Source organism: Dama dama, chromosome 24 (genome assembly GCF_033118175.1).
Source record: "Dama dama isolate Ldn47 chromosome 24, ASM3311817v1, whole genome shotgun sequence".
Lineage (NCBI taxonomy): Eukaryota > Metazoa > Chordata > Mammalia > Artiodactyla > Cervidae > Dama > Dama dama.
The window spans coordinates 36243874-36254702 of record NC_083704.1 but is presented as its reverse complement, the minus strand read 5'-3'; positions in this window follow the sequence as shown (position 1 = coordinate 36254702).

The following is a 10829-nucleotide window of genomic DNA, read 5'->3' as shown; positions in this document are numbered from 1 at the left end:
AAACTTGAATTTAATTGAAAAAAATGGATCTAATGAGGATAGACATATTTTGTGCAGATGTAGGAGAGACTTTTTTCCCCCTTATTATCTGAAAAATGAAACAGGTACTTTTGGTATGAAGATGAATATAGCTTTACAGGAAAATGACAAATGTTCAGAAACTTTAAAAGAAGATTTGTGATATTATATAGAGGTTCCTGAATGTCTGGAATCTGGTGGAATAATTTTTGCCTCTTTTAAATTCTTGAATTTAAGATTCATTAATTATACAGAAAATCACATAATATTTTACTTTATACTGCACAATTAATGGCCATATGGTATTAAATTGGCAACCAGACTATGAAAAATAACAATTTTAAGCAGAATTACTTACAGTCTACATTTTCTTTTTCCTTATTTTGCACTGACCATGCTTTACATAGAAATTTGTATTTTATTTACCAACTAAATGGAGATAAAAACATTTTTAAAAGAAATTGTAAGGGACATTGTTAATTTTTTAAGAGATGCCTTTAAATAAAAATCCTCTAGATACTCCTTTCTATGTTCTCAGATGTCCTCCTGCAAAAGAAGAAAAAAGCATTCTCCAAGTAAAGGAGAAATCTTATAAGAAAAATTAGTCAGTTCAGAGATGTTTTGATGATCTGCAATTTATTTTCCACTAACCCTAATTCTTCACAGTCTTTGCCCACATTTTGCTTCAGGAAATATTCAAATACACTGTTCTTGCACAAACAAAAATTCAATTTCATGGAGATTCTGTCTGTGTAATAACAGCAAGATTAGACCTTGAAATGCACTGAAGCAAATTCAGCTTCTAGAAACATATGGACTCAAATAAGTTTAAGAAAAATCATTTGAGGGCAGAATTTGGCTCTGTGATATTTTAATGCAATGAAAGTGTTCCAGAAATAACTGGTTGCTTGCCTGCTGTCCAGAAAACACATGTTAAAAAATTCCCTTGTTACCTTTTCTCTATTCTCTACTTCTCACAAATGAAGAAGTCTATTCTTTTCAGCAACTCTGTGAACATCGTAATTTTAAAAGTGGAATTTGTAGATCAAAGTGTCAGAGACTATTCTACATTTTTCACAAGTGTGGAGAATTGATCACTAGTAAATCTGGGAGTACCTAAGAGTTATGTCTAGAAGGTTAGCTGAAGTTTAACTTCATTGTCGTATATTTCTCCTGGAAGATCTTGTGAATATAAGTTAAAAAAAAAAAAAAAAAAAAAAAAAAAACCTTCAGACTTATCAAACCCATACTGTTCAGAACATTTATAGGTTTTATGTATAATGCTATAAATAAAAATACTTTTTCAGGATGTGCCCTGTGGAAAATGGAAAATCTGAGTATTATTTTTGGCTAAAATAATTTTGAAAAAGCACCCCAAAACTGGACATGGGTGTAGGTTAAAAGGCACAATCTTTTGGAGGAGTTTTACTCCCAGGTAAAAACTCAAATATTAATGATCTTCACTTAATAAAGCATGAGGGATGTTTATGTTTTTCTGTTATAACCTCATGTGGTGTGTTTAGAAGTTTGTCCTGTTGCCCTTTAAACCTTCTATAGTCTTTTCAAAGCACATAATCATTATCCTGGAAAAATCAGAATAAGATTCAGTGGATATTCAAAATGAATAAATCCTCTAACCTCCTCCATGGATTTAGGGAGACACCTGGCAGACTAGGCAATGAGAGATAGAGAATTAAGTTGAAGAAGCTTCAGGTTGCAGGTTTCAGTATTTTAAGGTTGTGTTGGAAGTGGTTTAATTTGTGCCAGGAGGTGATTCAGTTTGCGCTGATAAGTAATTTGAAAAGTAAGCAGTGACTTGGTCATTTTTTCTCTGGAAAGTAACCAGACAAGGAGATACTGTCTAAATGACAGTGCCTTAATCTAGTCAGCTGATCTAATCCATTAGACATGCACTTTTGTTAAGCTTTGTTCAGTTAAGTTGCATTTTTAAAACATGTCTAAGTTATTTCAGTTGGGTTCGACTCTTTGTCACCCTGTGGACTGTAGCCTGCCATGCTAACTCTGTCCATGCGATTCTCCAAGCAAGAATGCTGGAGTGGGTTGCCATTTCCTCCTCCAGGGGATCTTCCTGACCCAGGGATTGAACCCACATCTCTTATGTTTTCTGTGTTGGCCGGCAGGTTCTTTACCACTAGCACCACCTGGGAAGCCCTTTTAAAGCATATTTTTCCTTTTATTCAATAAGTAACCACAGGCCAGGTAAAATATTTTCATATTCCTTACAAGCTGGTTAGTTATATTGAAACCTAGATTCCTCCCCCACCCCACCCAAGTTGTTACTTGGCTTCATGAATAGTTTATTTATTTATTTATTTTTAGGTAACCATCTCGTTTTGGCCAGGGAATTTCTCTGAGTCAGGCTAGAAAGAGTTTATTGTCACACCTGCATTCATGAGAAAGAGAAAACAAAGCTTCATTTTTGAGTCCTTGGAAATTCTTCTCCATTAAGATACTCCTGCTGTCAGCTTTGAAAGTTTATTATGCTAGTTAGCCTATATGTGCTGGTTTATTTTCATGTAATTTGAAATGACATCCTATTTCATAACAATAAATTGCTTATAAGATGTCAGACCCCTGTTTGGATTAGGGATGACTTATGACTGCAGGTAAGAAAATTCAAAAAAGTGTGGCTTAAACATGATGCTCAGGGCAAAGGCAGTTCCTATTCCTTTTAAAGATAACTGCATTTTCCCTAAAAGCTCATTGCACAGAACTTTTTTGCATGGCCCATTAGAACCAGATGGGAGCCTGGGAAATTCAGGACTTTAGCTGGGCACAAAATCTTAGTTCTTGATTTAAAATGGAACTGTATTAGGGAGATTTAAAATGGGAACAATATTAGGGAGATAATAATTATTTGTTTATCTTTAATAAATATCAGTTCAGGTCCAATCTGCAGATTACAACTAAATTATTTTCTCTTTATTAAAAATTTTTTTCTCTAAGAATGTTTTACCTTAGTTCAGCAAGTCTCATAGCATCTTTGTAAATTTAATACTGGTCCTTTCCTACCTAGGATGTTGAAACCATCCACCTAAGATGATCCATTGCTATGTAGGGATTAGGAGTACTTATGAATTATTGCTCACATACTTAGCCACTAACAGTCTACTGTATTTTTCTTCTCAGATAAATATAAGAGGCCTAAATTTATGCTGATAGAGATATTATTACCCTATCATATTGATGCACTAGAGGTTTAATAGGTTGTAATACAAGCTCCTGTTTCTCCAACCATTTGTTTTTCAGCATGAATTACCTTTAAAATAGCCTCTGTTCTTTGTCACCTGGTCTGTGTAGTGCTGAGTTAATCATTTCAGTTTAATTCGTAAAAACATTTACTGAGTGCATATTCTTTGCTGTGGTTTTCCAAAATCCCATTTTTAAAAAGGCCTTTTGAATATTTCAAAAATGCTGTAAAATTTGCCCCAATTTTTCACAGCAGTAAAAGGCAACATCCACTCTAAGAAAATAAATATGAGTTTTAACTCATAAGTCACTTGTTTAGGTGTTATATTATCTTTGACACCTCTTCCCACACTACTACTGTTAGATGTACTTTTAATAGAATTTGTGTATGCTCACATTAGATGATTCTTGCAAAAACTTTTAAAAACACTTTTCTCTGAATTATTGATTACTTGCAATGTTCATGCATCAAAATGACAAAACTTGATACGTAAAAATTTTCCTACTTTGTTTTCACTATCTTGTTAATCACATTAGCCAGGTTAAAAACTGTGTCTCTGTTTAATTTTGTTCTCTGAAGATAATAAAAGGTTTATTTATATTAACAGGTATTTTAATTAGTATTTCCCCCTAATACTCGTAAAATTTTCTCCTAGAGGTGATATTTTCTTAATTTTTGGTTTAAAAATAATTTTATGCTTTTAAATTTATAGGGGAATGTTACCAAGATTCACATTTCTGTATCTGGGGAATACAGAATGGTTGGAAATTAGAATGGCTGATTTTTTAAAAAAGACAAAAAATACAAAACAAATACAAACTCCCGAGGAGAGTGACTCAATGTGGGAACTTCTAAATTATACCCTCCCTTTAATTATTTGGGTGTACTTTTGATGAAGGATCCAGTCCAGTTTAATGTCTTACATCTTAACTAGGTAATGAATAAAGTTTTCTTTTTTGACTGATCTTTTTTTTTTTTTTGGATGATTGTAAAATAAGATGGTTTGGAGCATGCCATAAATAGAAATTGTTTATGCTAGGAAACTACTGTTTCACTTTTTGGAAAAAACCTAAATAGTAAATTAATCATGTTTTGATCTCTTTTTAAGTATGGTGAAGAGAGCTTAAGTGGCTGGATAGAGAAAGAAAAGTGTTAGTTGCTTTATGAAGTGGTTGAATCTGAAACTCAGGCATGTAGAGGAAAAGAACTCATAAGCAAGATATGAATGTGGAGATAGAGGATCCTGGAAGCAGTCACAGATATTATTAACTCTACATTTAGGCAAATGGCCATTAATTATGAGGAGAAGAACAATTATGTTATTTATAGGTACTTCATGATATCTAAAAAAATTTTTAAACTCTTTTCTCAATAGTCTATTTTTCTTATAGAATCTAGTTTTATTGTATTCATCTGCCTACCAATGAAAACTTTAAAACTAGTTAATATTCTGTCCTTTCAGTTTTCCAATCAATTAATATCAACAAGGTCTAAGATTTTGTAGGCTGCTATCTATGAAGGAGTAGCCACTGGCCTGGAACCACTTCTAATTATAGATCATAAATCCTAAGTGGACATTCTAATTTCAGAATCATGAACCAAGCCAATTCTGACATATTTTTTGTCTTATTTCCCAAATTCTAATAAGTACTGCCCCTGCCTTCTCATCTACATTTTAATGTTTTCAAATTGAACTACATCTTAAAATCAATATGGACATTTAATGCAGTAGTTTTTATTTTGTATCACAAAAGCTGGTATATAAGTGGCTTAAGTATAAGGAAATTTATCACACTTAGAAAGTCTAGAGATGAACAGATTTGCTTTTTAATTGACATGACGGTTTAACAAGATTAGAGACCTTAGTTCTTTTCATCTCTACTCGGCTGGTGATATGAATATAGATATGGCATTGATTTCATCATGGCCATCAGTTGGCCATCAATAGCAACCAAAACATTTTTGTTGTTCAGTCACTGAGTCATGTCTGACTCTTTGCGATCCCGTAGACTGCAGCATGCCACGCTCCCCTGTCCTTCAGTTTCTCCTGGAGTTTGCTCAAACTCATGTCCATTGACTTGGTGAGGCCATCCAACCATTTCATCTTTTGTTGCCCCCTTCTCCTCCTGCCTTCAATCTTTCCCCATATCAGAGGCTTTTCCAATTAGTTGGCTCTTCACTTCAGGTGGCAGAAGTATTGGAGTTTAAGCTTCAGCATCAGTCCTTTCAGTGAACATTCAGGGTTGATTTCCTTTAGGATTGACTGGTTGATCTCCTCGCTGTCCAAGGGACTCTCAAGAGTCTTCTCCAGCACCACAGTTCGAAAGCATCAGTTCTTTGGCACTCAACCTTCTTTATGGTCCAACTCTCACATCCATTTATGACTACTGTAAAAACCATAGCTTTGTCTATATGGATCTTTGTTGGCAAAGTGATGTCTCTGCTTTTTAATACACTGTCTAGTTTTGCCAGAGCTTCCCGGGTGGTGCTAGTGGTAAAGAACCCTCCATCCGATGCAGAAGTAAGAAATGCAGGCTCGATCCTTGGGTTGGGAAGATCCCCTGGGGAAGGGCATGGCAACCCACTTCAGTATTCTTGGGCTTCCCTGGTGGCTCAGATAGTACAGTGTCTGCCTGTAATGCAGGCAACCAGGGTTCCATCCCTTGGTCGGGAAGATACCCTGGAGAAGGAAATGGCAACCCACTCCAGTACTGTTGCCTGGAAAATCACATGGACAGAGGAGCCTGGTAGGCTTACAGTTCATGGGGTCACAAAGAGTTGGGCATGACTGAGTGACTTCACTGTCACTTTCTTTTCTAGGTTTGCCATAGCTTTTTCACCAAGGAACAAGCATCTTTTGATTGCATGGCTGCAGTCACCATCCACAGTGATTTTTAGAGCCCAAGAAAATAAAATCTGTCACTGTTCCCATTGTTTCCCCATCTATTTGCCATGAAGTGATGGGACTGGATGCCATGATTTTAGTTTTTTGAATGTTGAGTTTTAAGCTAGATTTTTCTCTCTTCTCTTTCACTTTCATCAAGAGGCTCTTCAGTTCCTCTTCACTTTCTTCCATTAGGGTGGTATAATCTGCATATCTGAGGTTATTGATATTTATCCCAGCAGTCTTGATTTCACCTTGTGATTCATCCAGCCTGGCATTTTGCATGATATACTCTGCATATAAGTTAAATAAGCAGGGTGACAGTATACAGTCTTGACATACTCCTTTCCCAATTTTGAACCAGTCCATTGTTCCATGTCCAGTTCTAACTGTTGCTTCTTGACCTGCATACAAGTTTCTCAAGAGACAGGTAAGGTGGTCTGGTATTCCCATCTCTTTAAGAATTTTCCACAATCTGTTGTGATCCACACAAAGGCTTTAGCATAGGAGCAGAAATACATATTTTTCTGGAATTCACATTGCTTTTTCTATGATCCAATGGATCCAAACGTGGTTTGCCATTTCATCTCTTGTTACTCTGTGTTTTCTAAATCCAGCCTTTATATCTGGAAGTTCTCAGTTCATGTACTGTTGAAGTCTACCCTGAAAGATTTTGAGCATTACTTTGCTAGCATGTGAGATGATTGCAGTTGTTTGGTAGTTTCAACATTCTTTGACATTGCCCTTCTTTGGGATTGGAATGAAAATTAATCTTTTCCAGTTCTGTGGCCACTGCTGAGTGTTCTAAATTTGCTGGCATATTGAGTGCAGAATTTTAACAGCATTATCTTTTAGAATTTGCAGTAGTTCAGCTGGAATTCCATCACATCCACTAGCTTGTTCATAGTAATGCTTCTTAAGGCCCACTTGATTTCACATTCCAGGATGTTTGGCTTTATGTGAGTGACCATACCATAGAGGTTATCTGGGTCATTAAGATTTTTAGTTCTTCTATGTGTTCCTGCCACCTCTTCTTAATCTGTTCTGCTTTTGTTAGGTCCTTACAGTTTCTGTCCTTTATTGTGCCTATCTTGGCATGGAATGTTAGCTTATGCAAGACATTTTAGCTCATGCCAAATGAAATGACAAAGTACACCTCTCCCCTTAGCCTGATATTTAAGCCCTTCCTCTGAATCAAATAGGGTCAGTTTAGGTCATTTTGCCATCCTCACCAGTCAGATTCATTTATTCTCATCAGGCTCTACCCCTGAAGTTTACATGATTCCCCTGTGTCCCCTGAGTTACATGAGAGACAGAAGGTGCAGACCACTCATAGTGTCCATCTAAAGGAAGTTGATATGTGTGAGCTGAGCCCAGTACAGAAACTTACTGTGGTTAGAAAAAAATAATGATGATGTTATGTGTTGAGACTTCATAGATAATAGTCAAGGAGTTGGATTTATCCTTTCTCTTACCCACTCCTGCTGCAGTATCCTCCAGAAACTGTGCCAAATGACTGGATGATAAATTCCTGATGAGGTGATAATGGCTTAGAATGACTTCACTTGGTTGACTTCTCAAGATTATTGCATTACAGCAAGGGACTCTTACAATAAAACTCCCTTTGATGTTGGTGAAAAGTTGGATCCTGTGATTCCCCTAAGAAAAAGCTAGTGGGGAGTTGAGGTATCCCGACAATTCATGACCAAGGCCACCAAAATGCCTTTCCACATGGTCATTACTCTTACTTTTTTTTTTTAATTGTTTGCCATTCAAGAAACATTTTTTCCATAGATATTTCTGTCCATGTTTCAAGACTTAAATTTACCATGCATACAATATCTCCTTGCACTAGGGATTCACACTTTAGGTAAGAATTTGAATTCACCAAATTCACTGAGAGACAAAATATAAAATTTGGAACAGTTCTTCACACAGGTTTTTAAAAAGAGTCTGTATGATCTTTGCTTTACGATCTGGGGCTGAAATTTTACATTATGCATTAAGGAGGTGATATATGCGAGAAAAATGATTCAGGTCTTTATCAAACATCCAATTGTTCTTTGGCATTACCCAAGAAAATGAGAGAAAATATGTATTCTCAGTGAAAGAAAATATCTAAAGAAAGTATAATCTTTTTAAAAAAATTACTCTTTTGCTTTATCTGTACTTCTTTGTTTAAGAGATCAGCTTTTACTGCGATAATTTGCACTTGTACATCTCCCTGCTGGGCCAAATCTGACAAGTCCCAGTTGCAGGTCTTTCTGCATAAGGATATGTCATCTATGAATAATAGTTTGTTCAGTCAATATTGAGCACCTACCATGAACTGGTCTCTGATCCTCAGGCCGAGAAAACAAAGATGAAAACACACAGTTCCTTATTTCAAGACAGTCATAGGCTAGTGGAGGAAGAGAGCTGCCATAGGCTAAGTACAGTGACAGATGCATGCTCGGGATATGGTGAGAAGCAGAGAAGAGACATCAAGTTGTTGTTGAAGGTCCTAGATGGGCAGTGTATAATATCTTGCCATTTGTTTTGACTTCTCTTAATTCTGAAAGAACTTTGGTGATTACCACCTGACATGGTATCTAGAAGTAACAAAGCCAACATTTGTTGAGAATTTGCCTTACACTGGATGCTGTGCGAAGTGTTTTAATGCATCATCCTGAGTAATCCTCGAAGTTATCCTTCAGGGAAGATTCCAGTATTATTCTCATTTTATAGAAGAGGTCACGTACCTGGAAAAGGTCAGGCTGGATTCAAGTTCAATTTTTTTTTCATCTTTAAAATCCCTACTCTGAAGTGTTCGCTATGGTACCTTTAGCAACTTTTTGTGTAAAGAGATCTTTATTTGTTCATGATATAGCTTAAAAATTGTTTGAACATATGGACAATATATGTGCGTGTTTGTATGTCTGCAAAATATACAGTTGGATGGTCTCTATATGTACTTGCTGTGAAAAATGTATGGTGTATGTATATATCTATAAACACTCCCGCCCCATATGCTGAGCGTTATAGTTAGCAAGATGAACCAGTTGGCCGTTACACATGCTGGCAGGGCCATCGTAGAAGCAGTTGCTGGGGATGGATAGCACCCCGTTCTCCAGGACGTTTGTCTTATTGTCTTATGAGGGCTCTTCAGAACGGTTCCAGCCTCTTCTCCAGTGCCAGCATTTCTGTAGCCAGTGGATATTTTCTGCTCTTCTCTTATGCTGGAGATGTGTGGAGGGAGGAAGGGGGCATTAAAATAATTCTCTGCTCGATGCTCTGATACACTTAAGACAGCCCTCTTCCTGGAATATATAAATGCCAGCAAATCAGCATTTCTTAAGATGCAGTATCCTTCCTGGAAATCCTGTTAAAGGACATACCCTGGCTACTTGTCTCAGACCGAATGAGAATATAGTGAGGCTCATGATGTCCACTGCTGAGATATTAGCATAAATCTCCCACTAATGCACCTCTGCCTGTTAGTGGGCCAGTTGTTGCAAGAAAATACATTAAATTGAGAAGGCACTAATGTTTTATAACTGGGGTGCAGTACTGGGAAGCCAGTATTTCTGGGGAGTTTCCAGCTCAGCAGATACTACTGGGGAGGCACTTGGAATTTTCCCCTGATTGGTCATGAGAAATGATTGACTGTCTCAGGAGGAAAAAAAAATTGTGTTGCTCATGGAGCAATAATAAGACCTTTACAATGGATAGAGAGCAGTTTCATCTTACATTCTTTTTTTTTTTTTTGAACAGCACAACAATCTCATGAAGCCTGAGGCAGTGTAACTGTCCCCATTTTGAAGAGGGGGAAACTGAGACACATGAGCTTGATTGTATATCTACCTTAGAAAGTCAAGGCTGGAAGGGCTGTGGTGGTGCATCTCTCTCTTCATGAGAGAGGCACTCATGAGTGTGCTCTTTTTTCCTTGTTCTTTCTCCTCCTCCCTTCTGAATCCCCTGCTCCTCTTCTTTTCAGAAGTGAAATTTATAGCCACTTAAAGATTGGCTATCACATAGTGCTCAGTGAATGCATTTTTGGTGTATGTTGAGTGAATGTTAGATGAGTGTCAATTAAATCATATGTGGACCATACTACCTAAGAGTTACAGAGACTGTAGGCAAGGGCAGCCCAGCATCTTGTCTAATCAGCTTTCCTTGGCCACCACCCTGTCTTTATTGACTCCCTTCAAAACACAACATTGTGTAGACCCCAACGGTGTTCAGTATCACATTTTACCAAGGGACTAATTTGCTGAAGGCCAGTATCACATGGGCAGAGGAGACTGGCAGGCTACAGTCCATGGGGTCACAGAGTCAGATGAGACTGAGCACACACACAGCATCCCTAGGATCTTTATCTGCAAGCTCTGAGCTTTGCCTCTAAGCAGGTCTTTACTTGATGATAATGACTGTGTCATTTCCAAAGTTTGGAAGAACACTTTGAGTTCACTTAGCTGCCTATTAGGCGTTAGGATGCCTCCTGTTCTAGCTGAATGGAGTCAATACACTTCTTCATGAGATCTTGGATTATAATGTCAGGCTTGCTGTGTCCAGAAGTCTTCAGGGAAAAGTACAACTCAGGTATATGTCCTTGTTGAGCAGATGGATGGATGTGATAGTGAGATGTTCATGGACAGTTTCACCTGTCCTGTGGCCTTCATTTTCTTGGTGTGTTTCTTTTTTTGTTTCATCATGGGATAGGTTTTTGTTGTTTTA